At 37.5% G+C, this 12,281-nt stretch overlaps 1 protein-coding gene across 1 annotated transcript in view; it reads left to right on the forward strand.

Moving 5' to 3' along the window:
• The window catches only part of LOC116840537 (syndecan), a 212,059-nt gene that overhangs the window by 607 nt on the left and 199,171 nt on the right, over positions 1-12,281 (forward strand). The window lies entirely within an intron of this gene.

Genomic DNA, 12,281 nt, shown 5'->3' on the forward strand with positions numbered 1-12,281 from the left:
CACGATCATAGGCCGCTTTTCTCTCCGCTTTTCCGCACCTGTGCTTCCCACAGCGGAAAAGCTCCTTCGCTATTCGAGCCGGAGCGCTTACGGACGCGCCGCTCTCGCTCTTTCCCTCGCGTGTATATCGGCGTTTACGCCGACAACGCGGCATTCCTGGCGTCTCGTTTCGCACAGTGGTGTTCAAATCGACAGTGGTGTTCGCGGCACCGCTCGCCGCGATCGGCGGCGATCGCCCAGTTCGTTCGTTCGTTCGTCCGGCCGGAAGTTGCCGCCTTCTCGCGACCGCGATTCAATTTTGACTCCGCGCGAGAACGCCGGGCGTCGATTCGATGATCGTTGCTGTCGCGTTTGTACTCGCGCCTTCGATTCGGACGATCGTAACTGAGCGATTTCGCTCGTCCATATTGCGGCCGACACGTGCGCGCTCGTTTACGACATGCGGCGACGGCGAAACGCTATTTCGGAGAGATGTCTATCGCTGAACCATTTCGAGAAACGGAGAGAGAGAAAGAGAGGAGTGTTGTTTATTTTGTTGTTTTTTCTCCGTCCAGAAACTTCCTATGCGCATTTTTACAGTCCATTTCAATATTATTCCACAAAAGATAACAGTCAATAATATCGCGATTGAGAGATACGAAAGTAAGACAAAAATAAGCTCCAATCCCCGGACAATCTAATCCTAGACATGTTTGTTGTTTTAATCTTTAGATCGTCGGGGTTTGAAATGTTCGAATCCCTGAAGAAAGTTCCCTAAAGTTATATCTTATATCATAAATATACATAAAATTTCGATCACGGTTTGCGCCTATATTTAGACTTTCCGGCGGTCTAAATATTTACCTGTTTGTCCTTTGTACTTTTAAATGTATATACATGTACAATTTAGTAAATTTAATCAACAACTCAGACGTTTATACTATATGTATATCGAATTCATGCATATATTAAATACATGTAGACAGGATTAAACAAAAATTCAAGACTTATAGGATGGATAGTGCTCACATTGAATTGAATAAAAAATACTTAGTGAACATAAGTCGAAAAACTAACTCTTTCAAAATTAGAAGTGATTTTCGATTTTAATATAATGTAATAATGCAAATGTGATTTGCTCGTTTATATTATTATATGCGGCGCGAAAATCTTACAAAAGATTATCTCACAACTGTATGTAACTATATAACACTAAAGACTAATACAGACTCGTAATTACAGATCGCAAAGACAAATGTCTAATATTCCTAATTGAAGTAATGATTGTAAGATAATCCTTTGTTGTGTAAATTTTTTGTTTGTAGAACTGGGAGAGCGAAAGGACAGTTCAAACACCTTTCGTGTGTATAAATAATAAAAATGTTATAAGATTTTTTTCTCTATTTCTCTCTCTCTCTCTCTCTCTCTCTCTCTCTCTCTCTCTCTCTCTCTCTGTCTTTTCTGTTTTCATGTGACAATATAGACAAGCAAATTATGTACATCATCAAAATCAAAGGTCCCTTTTAACTCTGAAAGAGTTGATTTTTCGATTCATGTTCATTAAGTATTTTTTACTCACTTTAACGAGTACTATCTATCCTAATAAGTTTTAAACCATTTTTTAACACCCTGTGTATTATCTTGACAGTTTAAATATTTAAAGACTAAAGCAATGAGAATGTCCAGGATTAAGTACGTGTCCAGGTACTTTTACCTTATATAGTAAAAGAAAAAGAAATAATTTTTAATCAAGAAAGAAAGAGAGAGAAAGAAAGAAGGCACGCGTACTTCTCTCTTTCCCTCTTTCTCTCTCTTTCTCTCGTGAAACTCCGTTTGCGTAACGAGCGGGCTGTCTACGTTACTCCGGAGATCGGGTTTATCCCCCGATAACGCAACCTCTCCGTTATGTCGGTTTTGTTTTAACGGCCGCGGCAACTTTCGAAAGAATCGAAGCAAGTTCGGAACAAGCGGGTTCGCGCGCACGCTTTCTATCTTCGTAATTAGGTAATGAGAAAAAATAGCTTTTAAATAAAATATACGGGGTACAACTCCGGACGTAGTTTCGCGGGCTGCGGAGACCCTAATTACATTATACCGTAATATGCGTGTGCTCAGCTTACGATTTTTATCACTAATTCACGCGCGGTCCCGTTAATTAGCGAACAAAAATCTCGCGTCGCGGAAAGTTGTAATGTACCGTGTGTGCTTTTCGCGTTACGCGCGTAGTATAATGGCCGGTCTAATAATGGCGGCTGTGTATAGCGGGTGTTGACGACAGCAAATATTCGCGTTTTGTTTGACGCCGGCCGTTTTTTACGATACACGCTGGTTAATGGTTAGCGCAACAATTTGTGGAAGGTGCGTGTACGCGTATACGCGGCATCGATCTCGGCGAATATCATCGCAGGCATATCATTTTTATCGTTGCAACATGTAGGATATACGTTACACGCACGGTAGCCGCGCGAGATGCTAACGAAAAAAATAAAAACAAGATAAAGGGACGCGCGCATTATGATTTGCATCAAAGGATCTGCTTATAAATTTCCTGTTTGTAAAATGAAATTGCGTTTTTGCAAATTTATTTTACTATCTAAATAATAAGTATTAATTTGAAGTCACGTTGAAGGAAGTATTTGATTGTCGAAACCAAAATTTGATTAAAATAGGATCAACCAAATGTTCGATATTTTTATTAAAAAAATTTATATTAAATATTTTTATTAAAATTATATTTTTATTAAAACAAATTACCGCTATCTTGCTATGCTTAGTGACTAAGTAAATATATTACTAAGAAAATAAGGCAAAATAACAGCAATTGACTTTCTTAGTTGTAATTACCAAACATTGATCCTATTTTAACTAAATTTTGCTTTTGCCAAACAAATTTTTTTTTCAAAGTACACTGAGAAGAAAATGTTTGAAATTTCTAACTATAATCACGCAGAAAAATAATTACTATAAATTGCAGTGAAGAAAAACATTTTTTAAAATTAGATTTTAACATAATGTTTGTGATAATAACCTAGAGGAATATTTTTTTAATTAAATTCTTCTATAATGTTAGTGATAGTAATCTAGAGAAGCATTTTTTAATTAGATTCTAGATAATGATCTTATATGCATGTCACTACTACCATTTTCATATTAGAACCGTCCAAAAATATTGTCGGAGTCAAAAGCGATCATAACTTTTAGTTAGATCAACCAAATTTCTCTCTCATTGTAATTTGATGACATTTGCCACATTTTACTCAGCGCAGTGCTGTTTGAAGCATAAATCAGCAATTTTTTGGTCCACAATCGGCCATTACCCAAAACGGTGCGGTGGGAACACTATACTGAAGAAATTATTTTTGTATTTGGAATTAAAATATTTACATGCAATTTCGTTGGCACTGGATGCATTTTGTCTCAAATACATGTATTGTTGAAAAAATAAAACAAACGAAGAGAATATTGTAGTACAAATAGAATAATACAATAGAATTTTAGTAAGTCAATAGCCAATAGAATTTTAGTAAGGAATAGACTGGTACTATTACGCAAATTATAATAAAACATAGTAAAAATAACTATGAACATGATAATTTTTACTACGTTAATTTTTACTATTATATATTCATGATCACTTTTATTATGTCTTATAATTTTCCAATTATTTCCAATAATTTTTCAATTATTTTTAATTATTATGTCTTTTATAATTTTCATCATAGTGTCAGTCTATTTCCGGAGTACTAAAATTATTAGTACTATAATTTTCACTACAATATTCTCTCCGTGTAGCACCAATAAAATTTTTTGGCTGCAATTATCAAACATTCAGTTGATCCCATTTTAACTAAATTGTGTGCCAAATTTTGGTTTCGACGACAAAATCCTTTTTCTTCAGTGTATTTTTCTTTTTACACCGCATTCCTCTTAATATGTAACATATAACAGTAAGTTTTTTATTTGTATGATATTGCTTTTTATGAAGTTACTCTGAATAATCATTGTATTGCTTTTACTGTAAACCTGCACTGAAAAAAGGATTTGATTGACGAAATCAAAATTTGGTTAAAATAGGATCAATCAAATATTCGGTAATTAGAACCAAAAAATTTAATTACCGTTATTACTTTCTCAGTAATATTTATTTAATCACTGAGTAGAGCGAAATAACGGCAATTGAATTTTTTTGTTGCAATTATCAAACATTTGGTTGATTCTATTTTAACCCTATTCTGGTTTCGCCAACTAGATCCTTTTTTCGGTGTGTTTACGCAAAATTGCAATATTCAGTATATCTCACGAACGGCGCAGACAAATTGAATGAAATCCTAATCACGAATGTGTTTTCCTGCGGCGAGCGTTGCGTTGAATTCTTACACAATTCTAAGCATTTCGCTTTAAGCGCATGGACTCCTTAAAGCTCTCATTGTCGAGCGGCGCGCAACCATCGTGAGAGCGTGCGTCACTCGCGTTTTGCCGTCGACAAAAACGGCCTTAGGGTTACTCGGGGGGCGGCCCGGGGTGGCGGCACAGCTGAGGGGAAGGATAACGCACCTTGTTAAACCCCCGCAGCAGCCGCACAGCAAAGTTTGCACAATGATATCCGGCGTTCGTGCCGGTTCGCGTCGGCTACAGACGATTTGCGGTAGCCGGGAGTATTTCGCGGCCGCTACAGTTCGGCTTATATTTCGGGCGGTTCGCGCAGTCCAGTAACAATTAAAACGGTTAAATTAACTCTGTGATTGCCAGTTCCGGGGTTTCTGTTTCCGTAATTATCGGGCGAAGCCCTGGGCCGAGTCGAGGGATAAAATTCAAGTGTACTCTGTTTCCCCCGCGGACTTGCAAATATTTATTTGTTTCGAATTATCGTGCGGCATAACTGCGGGGCGCGAGTGGTGTTTTAGTTTTATTTCAGCTCGACGAATCTTCTCGAAACACTGTGCCTCGTCGACCTCTTGTCAACGTCCATTCGCTAGCCTTATCATCGAGTCAATATCCCGATAACCCCCACTTGCGAGGTAATGCCAGAAATTCTAGAATAAATAGGGAAGACTCGTATATTTAACACAGTATTATAATCACACTGTGTGGCCCTTTTCGAGAAGTATTGGGGGTTGATCCACAAATTCGCGCGGATTTCTGTCTAGTTAGAATTTTCATGTTGGTGTTAGGTGGATATGCTGAAAAAATTTAATTGACAAAACCAAATTTGATTAAAGTTGGGATCAAACAAATGTTTGCTAATTGTAATAAAAAAAATTTATTGTCGCTATTTTACTTTGCTTAGTGGTTAAGTAAATATATTACTGAGAAAGTGAAGCAAAATAGCGGCAATTAAACTTGTTGGTTATAATTACCAAGTATTTGGTTGATCCCATTTTAATCAAATTTTAATTTTGTCAAATCCTTTTTTCAATATAGTTCCATACAAACGGCTATCTACATATATGTTTTAGTAGCTGACATTTCAGAACATTCTATAGTGTAAATGATAAGTCAATTTTTTTATTCATTAAACTTAAGGCTTAAACTTTAAGTCTTATGGTTTAAATTTTCACTGTAGATGCAGATTAAATTCGTACGAATTTTTAAACAAAATTGAAATACATTGGTTGAAGAAGTAGAATTGTCTTTGTTGCAGCTTAAAAGTTGAGACGTTTTTTCTCACCTACTGTATTCACCCGACATTGTTTCCTCTGATTATCACCTGTTTTGCTGAACTTCCTTAACAGTATAAACTTCCTTTAGAAGATGCGAAAAATCACTTGTAACGTTCCTTCATCGGGAAAAAGTTTTACAAGAGGGAAATTACGAAATCACGTGAAAGATGACAAAGGAGATTATCGAGTAGAATGGCGCATATATTATTGATTAAAATTGTTTTTAACAAGAACACGATGCATTTCAGTTTTGTTTAAATTTCGCACGAACTTAATCTGTGTCTACAATGAAAACTTGAGCCATAAGACTTAAGCTTTAAGCCATAAGAAATTGATCCATTACAGTCAAATATGAAAAAAATAATCGACTGCGATTAATCAATTTCCTAAGGCTTAAAGCTTAAGTCTTATGGCTTAAGTTCTCATTGTAGACATCGCTTTACGGATCAACCTAGTACAAGACTTCTTCTCGCCGTATTTTCTCTCTCTCTCTCTCTCTCTCTCTCGCAGACGTGGAGTCCTTTTTCGCGTGTACAAAAAAGGGAAAAGAAACTAGCTCGCCGGAAGAGCGCAGCATGGAATTCGGCGCGGCGGAATAAATTGCGGGGGAGGCGGCCGACGTACACATAAATCCCGTACACCGCGCTTACACGTAGTTACATTTTACAATTGTGCGACCTTTAATGTAAGCAACGGGCAAGGAGCGACCATGGCCGGCGCCTCCCGAGAGCCGGCTGGTTTTAGTGGCCGATGAAATATCGCCGGTAATAATCTCGCTGTCTTCGCGCGGAAAATGCATTCCTCCTCGCACGTACGTAGGGGCGCTGCTTCTTCGCCTCGCCCTCGGACGCTTAACCATAAGAGGAGCTTATAAATATTCCCCGTATCGCTTCGCGCACTTCTCTTTACGAACTCGCACGTCGTAGTTGGGAGAAAGAGGACGAGGCAGAGAATATAACCTGCGTGGAGAACTTGTTGGGATCTAATTGGGATACAGTTCTACCTCTGAAAATAATTATGGCTCTTACGGAAATTTCTCAAACACACTCGCAAGTATAGTATAGCCTCCGCGATCAGATTACCCAAACGGACAGGTGTATCTGGAGTCCCTCTGGTCAGCGTTTGCACGCATCATGATAATCCCCGATTGGTCTGCATCCTGTCCGACATTTTTAGGGATGTAACGTGAGCGGGAGTGAGAGAGGAACTCTGGTAGGAGTAAGAAAGAAGCTCTAACTCACTCGCTCATTTCCTCCCTACAAACAGCGGACGGTATCCTAACTTTGACTTGAGGAATTCTAGGAGAATTCTAGGTATCGTATTGCGATTGGAAACCTCATGCTTCTCCCAGCTTTATAAAAAATTTTCTCCGAACTAGTTGGGATCTATTTCGAGCTGCAGAATAATCGAAGTTGTGATTTTAAGTTAAGGAAAGTTCTCCCCATATTTTTTTTCTAGCCCTCATTTTACATTAGAACTGGAGAAAACACGTATTGACTTTCCATATAATTTCATTCCTCTCATTTCATTTTAGAAACTGAAAAGTGCCATTGAGAGATTTGCTACGTCTCCTGCGAGCTTTGCTGTACTTGTAGTAAAATCTACTATGTTTTTTAGCAAGACAGACCCTACTGACAGTCAAAAGAGAAAAAACTATAATATTTTCTATACACAGTTAAACTACTATCAATTAGAAAAATCCTATTCTTATCCCAAACATCCTCTGTACAAAATCGAAACGAAAGGACAATAAATTAATTGCAGAATGTCGATCTATTCCAAGATTAAAATTAAAAATTCTATAATAGTTTTCATCATAAAATTCTATCTGTGTAATTTTGGGACAAATTCGGGCATTCTAATCGAGATCTATCTGGAAATATCTAAAGAAGTTTCTAGACGGTAGAAAGAAGAAGTAATCGTTTCCGCGAGACTCAACGAAAGGTGACCAGATTTCCCAGCCCTGAATTCGGAACACTTCATAAATGTGTGAAACGGCGGAAGGTGGATAAAAAGATCCGAAAATTATTTGACAATCATTGAAAATGATGGCAAATCGGTGTCCCGAATAGCACTCGAAAAAATTCGGGACAAGGGTGAAAAATCGGGACGTCTAGTCACCTTAGCTATATGTGTCGAGAAGGGAGGAGATTACTCCGTAATAATGTATTTACGATGTCCTAACGACCGCACGTCGTTTTCAGCACTCTAATACTTATTTCCGCAGGAGATTCACAGGATACAAGCGAAAGATGTATGGAATACAGAGCGTTGTGTCCATGGCAGTTGTTTGGCATGAAAAGATCGTAAACGCGCGCTGTCAATCACGTACACCAAAAGTTCATTAGCGCGCCGAAAGTGCCAAAAGTGCATGAATGTGAACGCGCCAATGATGCGAACGAGGTCGCGCGTCTATAACGACGCGATCTACGGCGAACGCCTTAACCAATCGCGTTCGTTTCGCACCACGAGGTTGTCATCGTGGTTATTCAATCTAGGCGTTGGTAATGAATCGCGCGAAATGCTCGATCTTTTCGCGCCAAGCAGCAGCCATGGCTTGCACATCGATCGCACATCGATCCACATCGCTCCGCGTTTCTCGCGTCTTTTATCCGTCGAAAGTGAGTCTCGTGCGTTAATAAGTCTCGGGAGTGTCGAGAATAACGATATGCGATCACCAGGGCGTATCGTGAAGACGTCATTTGTAAGTAATCTTCTCGTTTCTCCTTGCGATATATGCGGCCCGTGCGTGACTTGTCGCGACGTGCCGCGCTGACGTCCCTTACATTTGTTAGTAACATCGACTCGCTCAAGTAGCAATAGAATTGGGCGATCATCGGATTTATCGAACGGGAATTAGAAATGCGATGACAATCAGAGAGAAAGAGAGAGAGATGCGGAATATTCGGGCGGTTGCGTCAGCTTGTTAGGAAAAGAGATACGGAGAGAGAAGTATCTCATAGAACGCGTTCTTTTCGGCCGCGGCGTCATATATTGGCGTATATTTTCAGCGCGATTCAATAACCGCGCAGCCATCTTGATTCTCAATCTTTCTACATCGAGCAACTGTGGACATATCGATCGACGTCGCCTCGCATTTTACATGTCTTTAACCCGTCGAAAGTAAGTCTCGCGCGGAAATAAGTATCGGGAGTGTCGAGAATAGCGATGTGCGATCGCCGGGGCGTATCGTGAAGACGTCATATGTAAATAATCTTCTCGTTTTTCCTCGCGGTATATGTAAAGTGACCAGATTCCCCAGCCCTGAATTCGGAACACTTCATAAATGTATAAAGCGGGGAGGAGGGAAGTAAAAAGATCCGAAAATTATTTGACAATCATTGAAAATGATGACAAATCGATGTCCCGAATAGCACTCGAAAACATTTGGGACAAAGAGTGAAAAATCGACTGTCCCAAAAAAAAATCGGGATATCTGGTCACCTTACTACGTAGATACGTGCATGCGTTTCTCCATTTGTTCGTTCGTTTGTTTCGATTCAGTCGGAAGAATCAAGACTGGGTCGAACGTATCGGGATTGCTTCTTCCCATAATTGGGAGGGAAAATAGGAAAGGGGAATCTAAAGTAAGCGGAGCAGAATGGCACTCACTCCGCGGTATCGAGTGCTTCTTTTTCGAGAGACTCGCCGCATTATTTTCTTCTTACGGATCGTTGAGTCTTCAGGATGAAGTTGTTCCGTGTGAGTTTGGCCCTCAGGATACTCGCTGCTCCTCTCGGATATCGCCGAAGCGCAGCTAATACACGATTATTATGCGACCATCTCGAAAGAACAGCGGTCGAATTTCTGCGCGATGATCAAGAGTCGTGCTCTCCCGCTGATACGGCTAATCGCGCAGCTCGTCGGCCGTGTCTCGTGAAAGACGAAGGAGAATCGGCGGGTTGCGTGTCGTGACCTCCCATCCCCCGAGACATCGTTCAAGCTACGGTTACGGCTTGGCTATTATACGGTAAACTACGAAACGTCGATACGCTATGTTCCGGGAATCCTCGTTTCTTATTATCGACGAACGGATATACGCGAGCTCGCGCAAACAAACCGTCTCGCGGCGACGGCAAATAAACATCCCCGATAGACTGACGTACGTAAATTTCATGCAGCGACTTCAAGTATATTAAATCATGAAATTCAGCAGCATTTAGTTCCTTATAACTTGTAGGATTGCACTCATACTTATCACATAGAATAACGAGATAGAAATACGTAAGAAATACGAAAAAAAATTTATAAAATCTGTCCCAAGCAGTACGTCATGTTTAATGTAAAATGTAATGTAAAAATTGCTACATTAAATTAACAATAAAAAATTTAATCAAAAAATAAGAAAAAGGGCAATTCGAGTTCAAGCACAAGACTAATAATGCTATATACCATATGGGTAAAAACCTTCCTTGTGTTAGGAAATCGTGTAATATTTATTGAACATGAATAATCAATATAAAACAATCATACATTTCGGCTCAACCATGAACCTTCTTCAGTGATAATAAAACTCAAGGTGTACGACACGAACGCATTACAATTAGTAAAAGACCTGCGCAAATTGACATGAATGTTAGTCGCAATATTAAAGCCGACAAGACCGTTACCGAAATAATATTAAGTAATAAATTAATATTGAGAAGTAGCCGTCATAACTATAAAAAACATATAAAATAAAATAAAAATAAGTAAAATTGAAATATAATAAATAATTAAAACTGACAATATAAAATACCTTTGTTGAGTTCAGCTAAAAGTAAACCGATTCTGTCAACGATAACATCGTCACGTTTTCGAAATACAAATAATTACAAATTTATATGCTTAGTATTAACATTGCGGAAACGACTTATGGAAGAGAAAGAAATCAAAACAAAGTTTATTTTCATAACAAGCCGCAGTAGCTGGTGCCCAAATATTCAATATCCTTTTGTGAGTTAAGACCTTGCTTCTGAAACTTGATGAAAATCATTTTTGAAATCAAGCGTTTTAAGTAAAAGCGTTCCTCATGTAAAACTTTGACATGATCCCAATCAAAATTATGGTTATTCTTCAAACGATGTTCCTGTATGGCCGTTAACTCCACCGTAGAACTCTTAGGAATTCTCCTATGCTCGCCAATACGTGTAGAGAGTCTTCTACTAGTTTGACCAACGTAAGAAGCATCACAGCCACTGCATTGCAACCTATATACAATGTTATAGTTGCCAAGAGGCAACCTGTCTTTATGCACACGAATTAATCCTGATAATTTATTAGTGCAAGAATAAGCAATATCTGTCAAATTATTTCTAAAAAGCTTTGTCAGTCTTTTCAAAATTGAACCACAAAATAGTAAGGTAAAATATTTTTCATCACACCCAGAAGCTGTCAAATTTGTTTCTACTGTCTCTGTAACTCGTCCACCATTCACAATAAGAAACCTCAGTCTATGTTTAATAACTTTAAAAATTAAGTCAAAAGAATAATTATTATTAATTAACGTCAAAATGATAAAATCCAAATTTTTCTTATGGAAAGAAGGATGACTAAGATAAAACATCCTATCAACCAAGCCAATAATTATGCCAATCTTGTGTTGAATAGGATGGAAAGACAAATAAAAAATTTAAATTATTGTATTACGATGTAATTAGGTTAGTACATTACATTTGTTTCATATTTCATGTGATAATCACACTGTAAAAACTGATGTGTTAAATTTAATATTTCATGTATCCCAAATTATCCACTCTCATTTATGTGTAAATTTAATATAAAACAAATGTGGTAAAAAGTAACACGCATAATATGTAAACAATTAACACAAGAATTTAACACTTGAATACTGTCAGGAATCACAGTTTGTGTTAAATTGATATATGTATAATGTTAAATTAACTAAAATAAAACGTTACTTTAATATTTGAGAGAAGTATTAATCTATGATTTTGATGAAATAAAAATGTTAAATTGACATAATCTATATCTGACATATTAAATATATCAGTTTAACACAACCTGTGATTCCTAATTGTATTCAAGTGTTAAATTTTTGTGTTAATTTTTTCCACATTATGCGTGTTACTTTTTAACACATTTGTTTTGTGTTAAATTTACACATAAATGAGAGTGGATGATTTGGGATGCATAAAATGTGTTAAATTTAACACATTAGTTTTTACAGTGCATGAAAGTTTGTCTAGGATCTCAGACAGACAGGTGTTACGTAAACTTGGCAACAATTTTATTAGTCAGTGTATAAAAGTTGCATCTCTTATGAGTATATATGGTCTTCATATTTATCATACAGAGTGACAAAACAGAAATACAGGAGAGAAGCTAAAAGAGAATTACTGAAATTTGCTCGAATATTTCGTGTAAAATGTAATATAAAAATCTGAGCAAAACTTTGAGTAAATTTGTTACTGTATCAATACAACAAAAGATTTATATTATTGTATAATATAAATTTAATAATTATTTTAAGTATATTTGTTTCATGTCTCACGTCGTAATAATAATGAAAGTCTATCTGGGATCCCAGGTGTACATAAATTTGGCAGCAACTTTACTAGTCGGTGTGTAAAGGTTGCATCCCTTATGAGTAGTGCATTTATATTTATCGTACAGAGTGACGAGATAGAAATACAGGAGAGA

The sequence above is a fragment of the Odontomachus brunneus genome, unplaced genomic scaffold (assembly GCF_010583005.1).
Source record: "Odontomachus brunneus isolate Ranch 3 - 2012 unplaced genomic scaffold, Obru_v1 Obru_scaffold_010, whole genome shotgun sequence".
NCBI lineage: Eukaryota > Metazoa > Arthropoda > Insecta > Hymenoptera > Formicidae > Odontomachus > Odontomachus brunneus.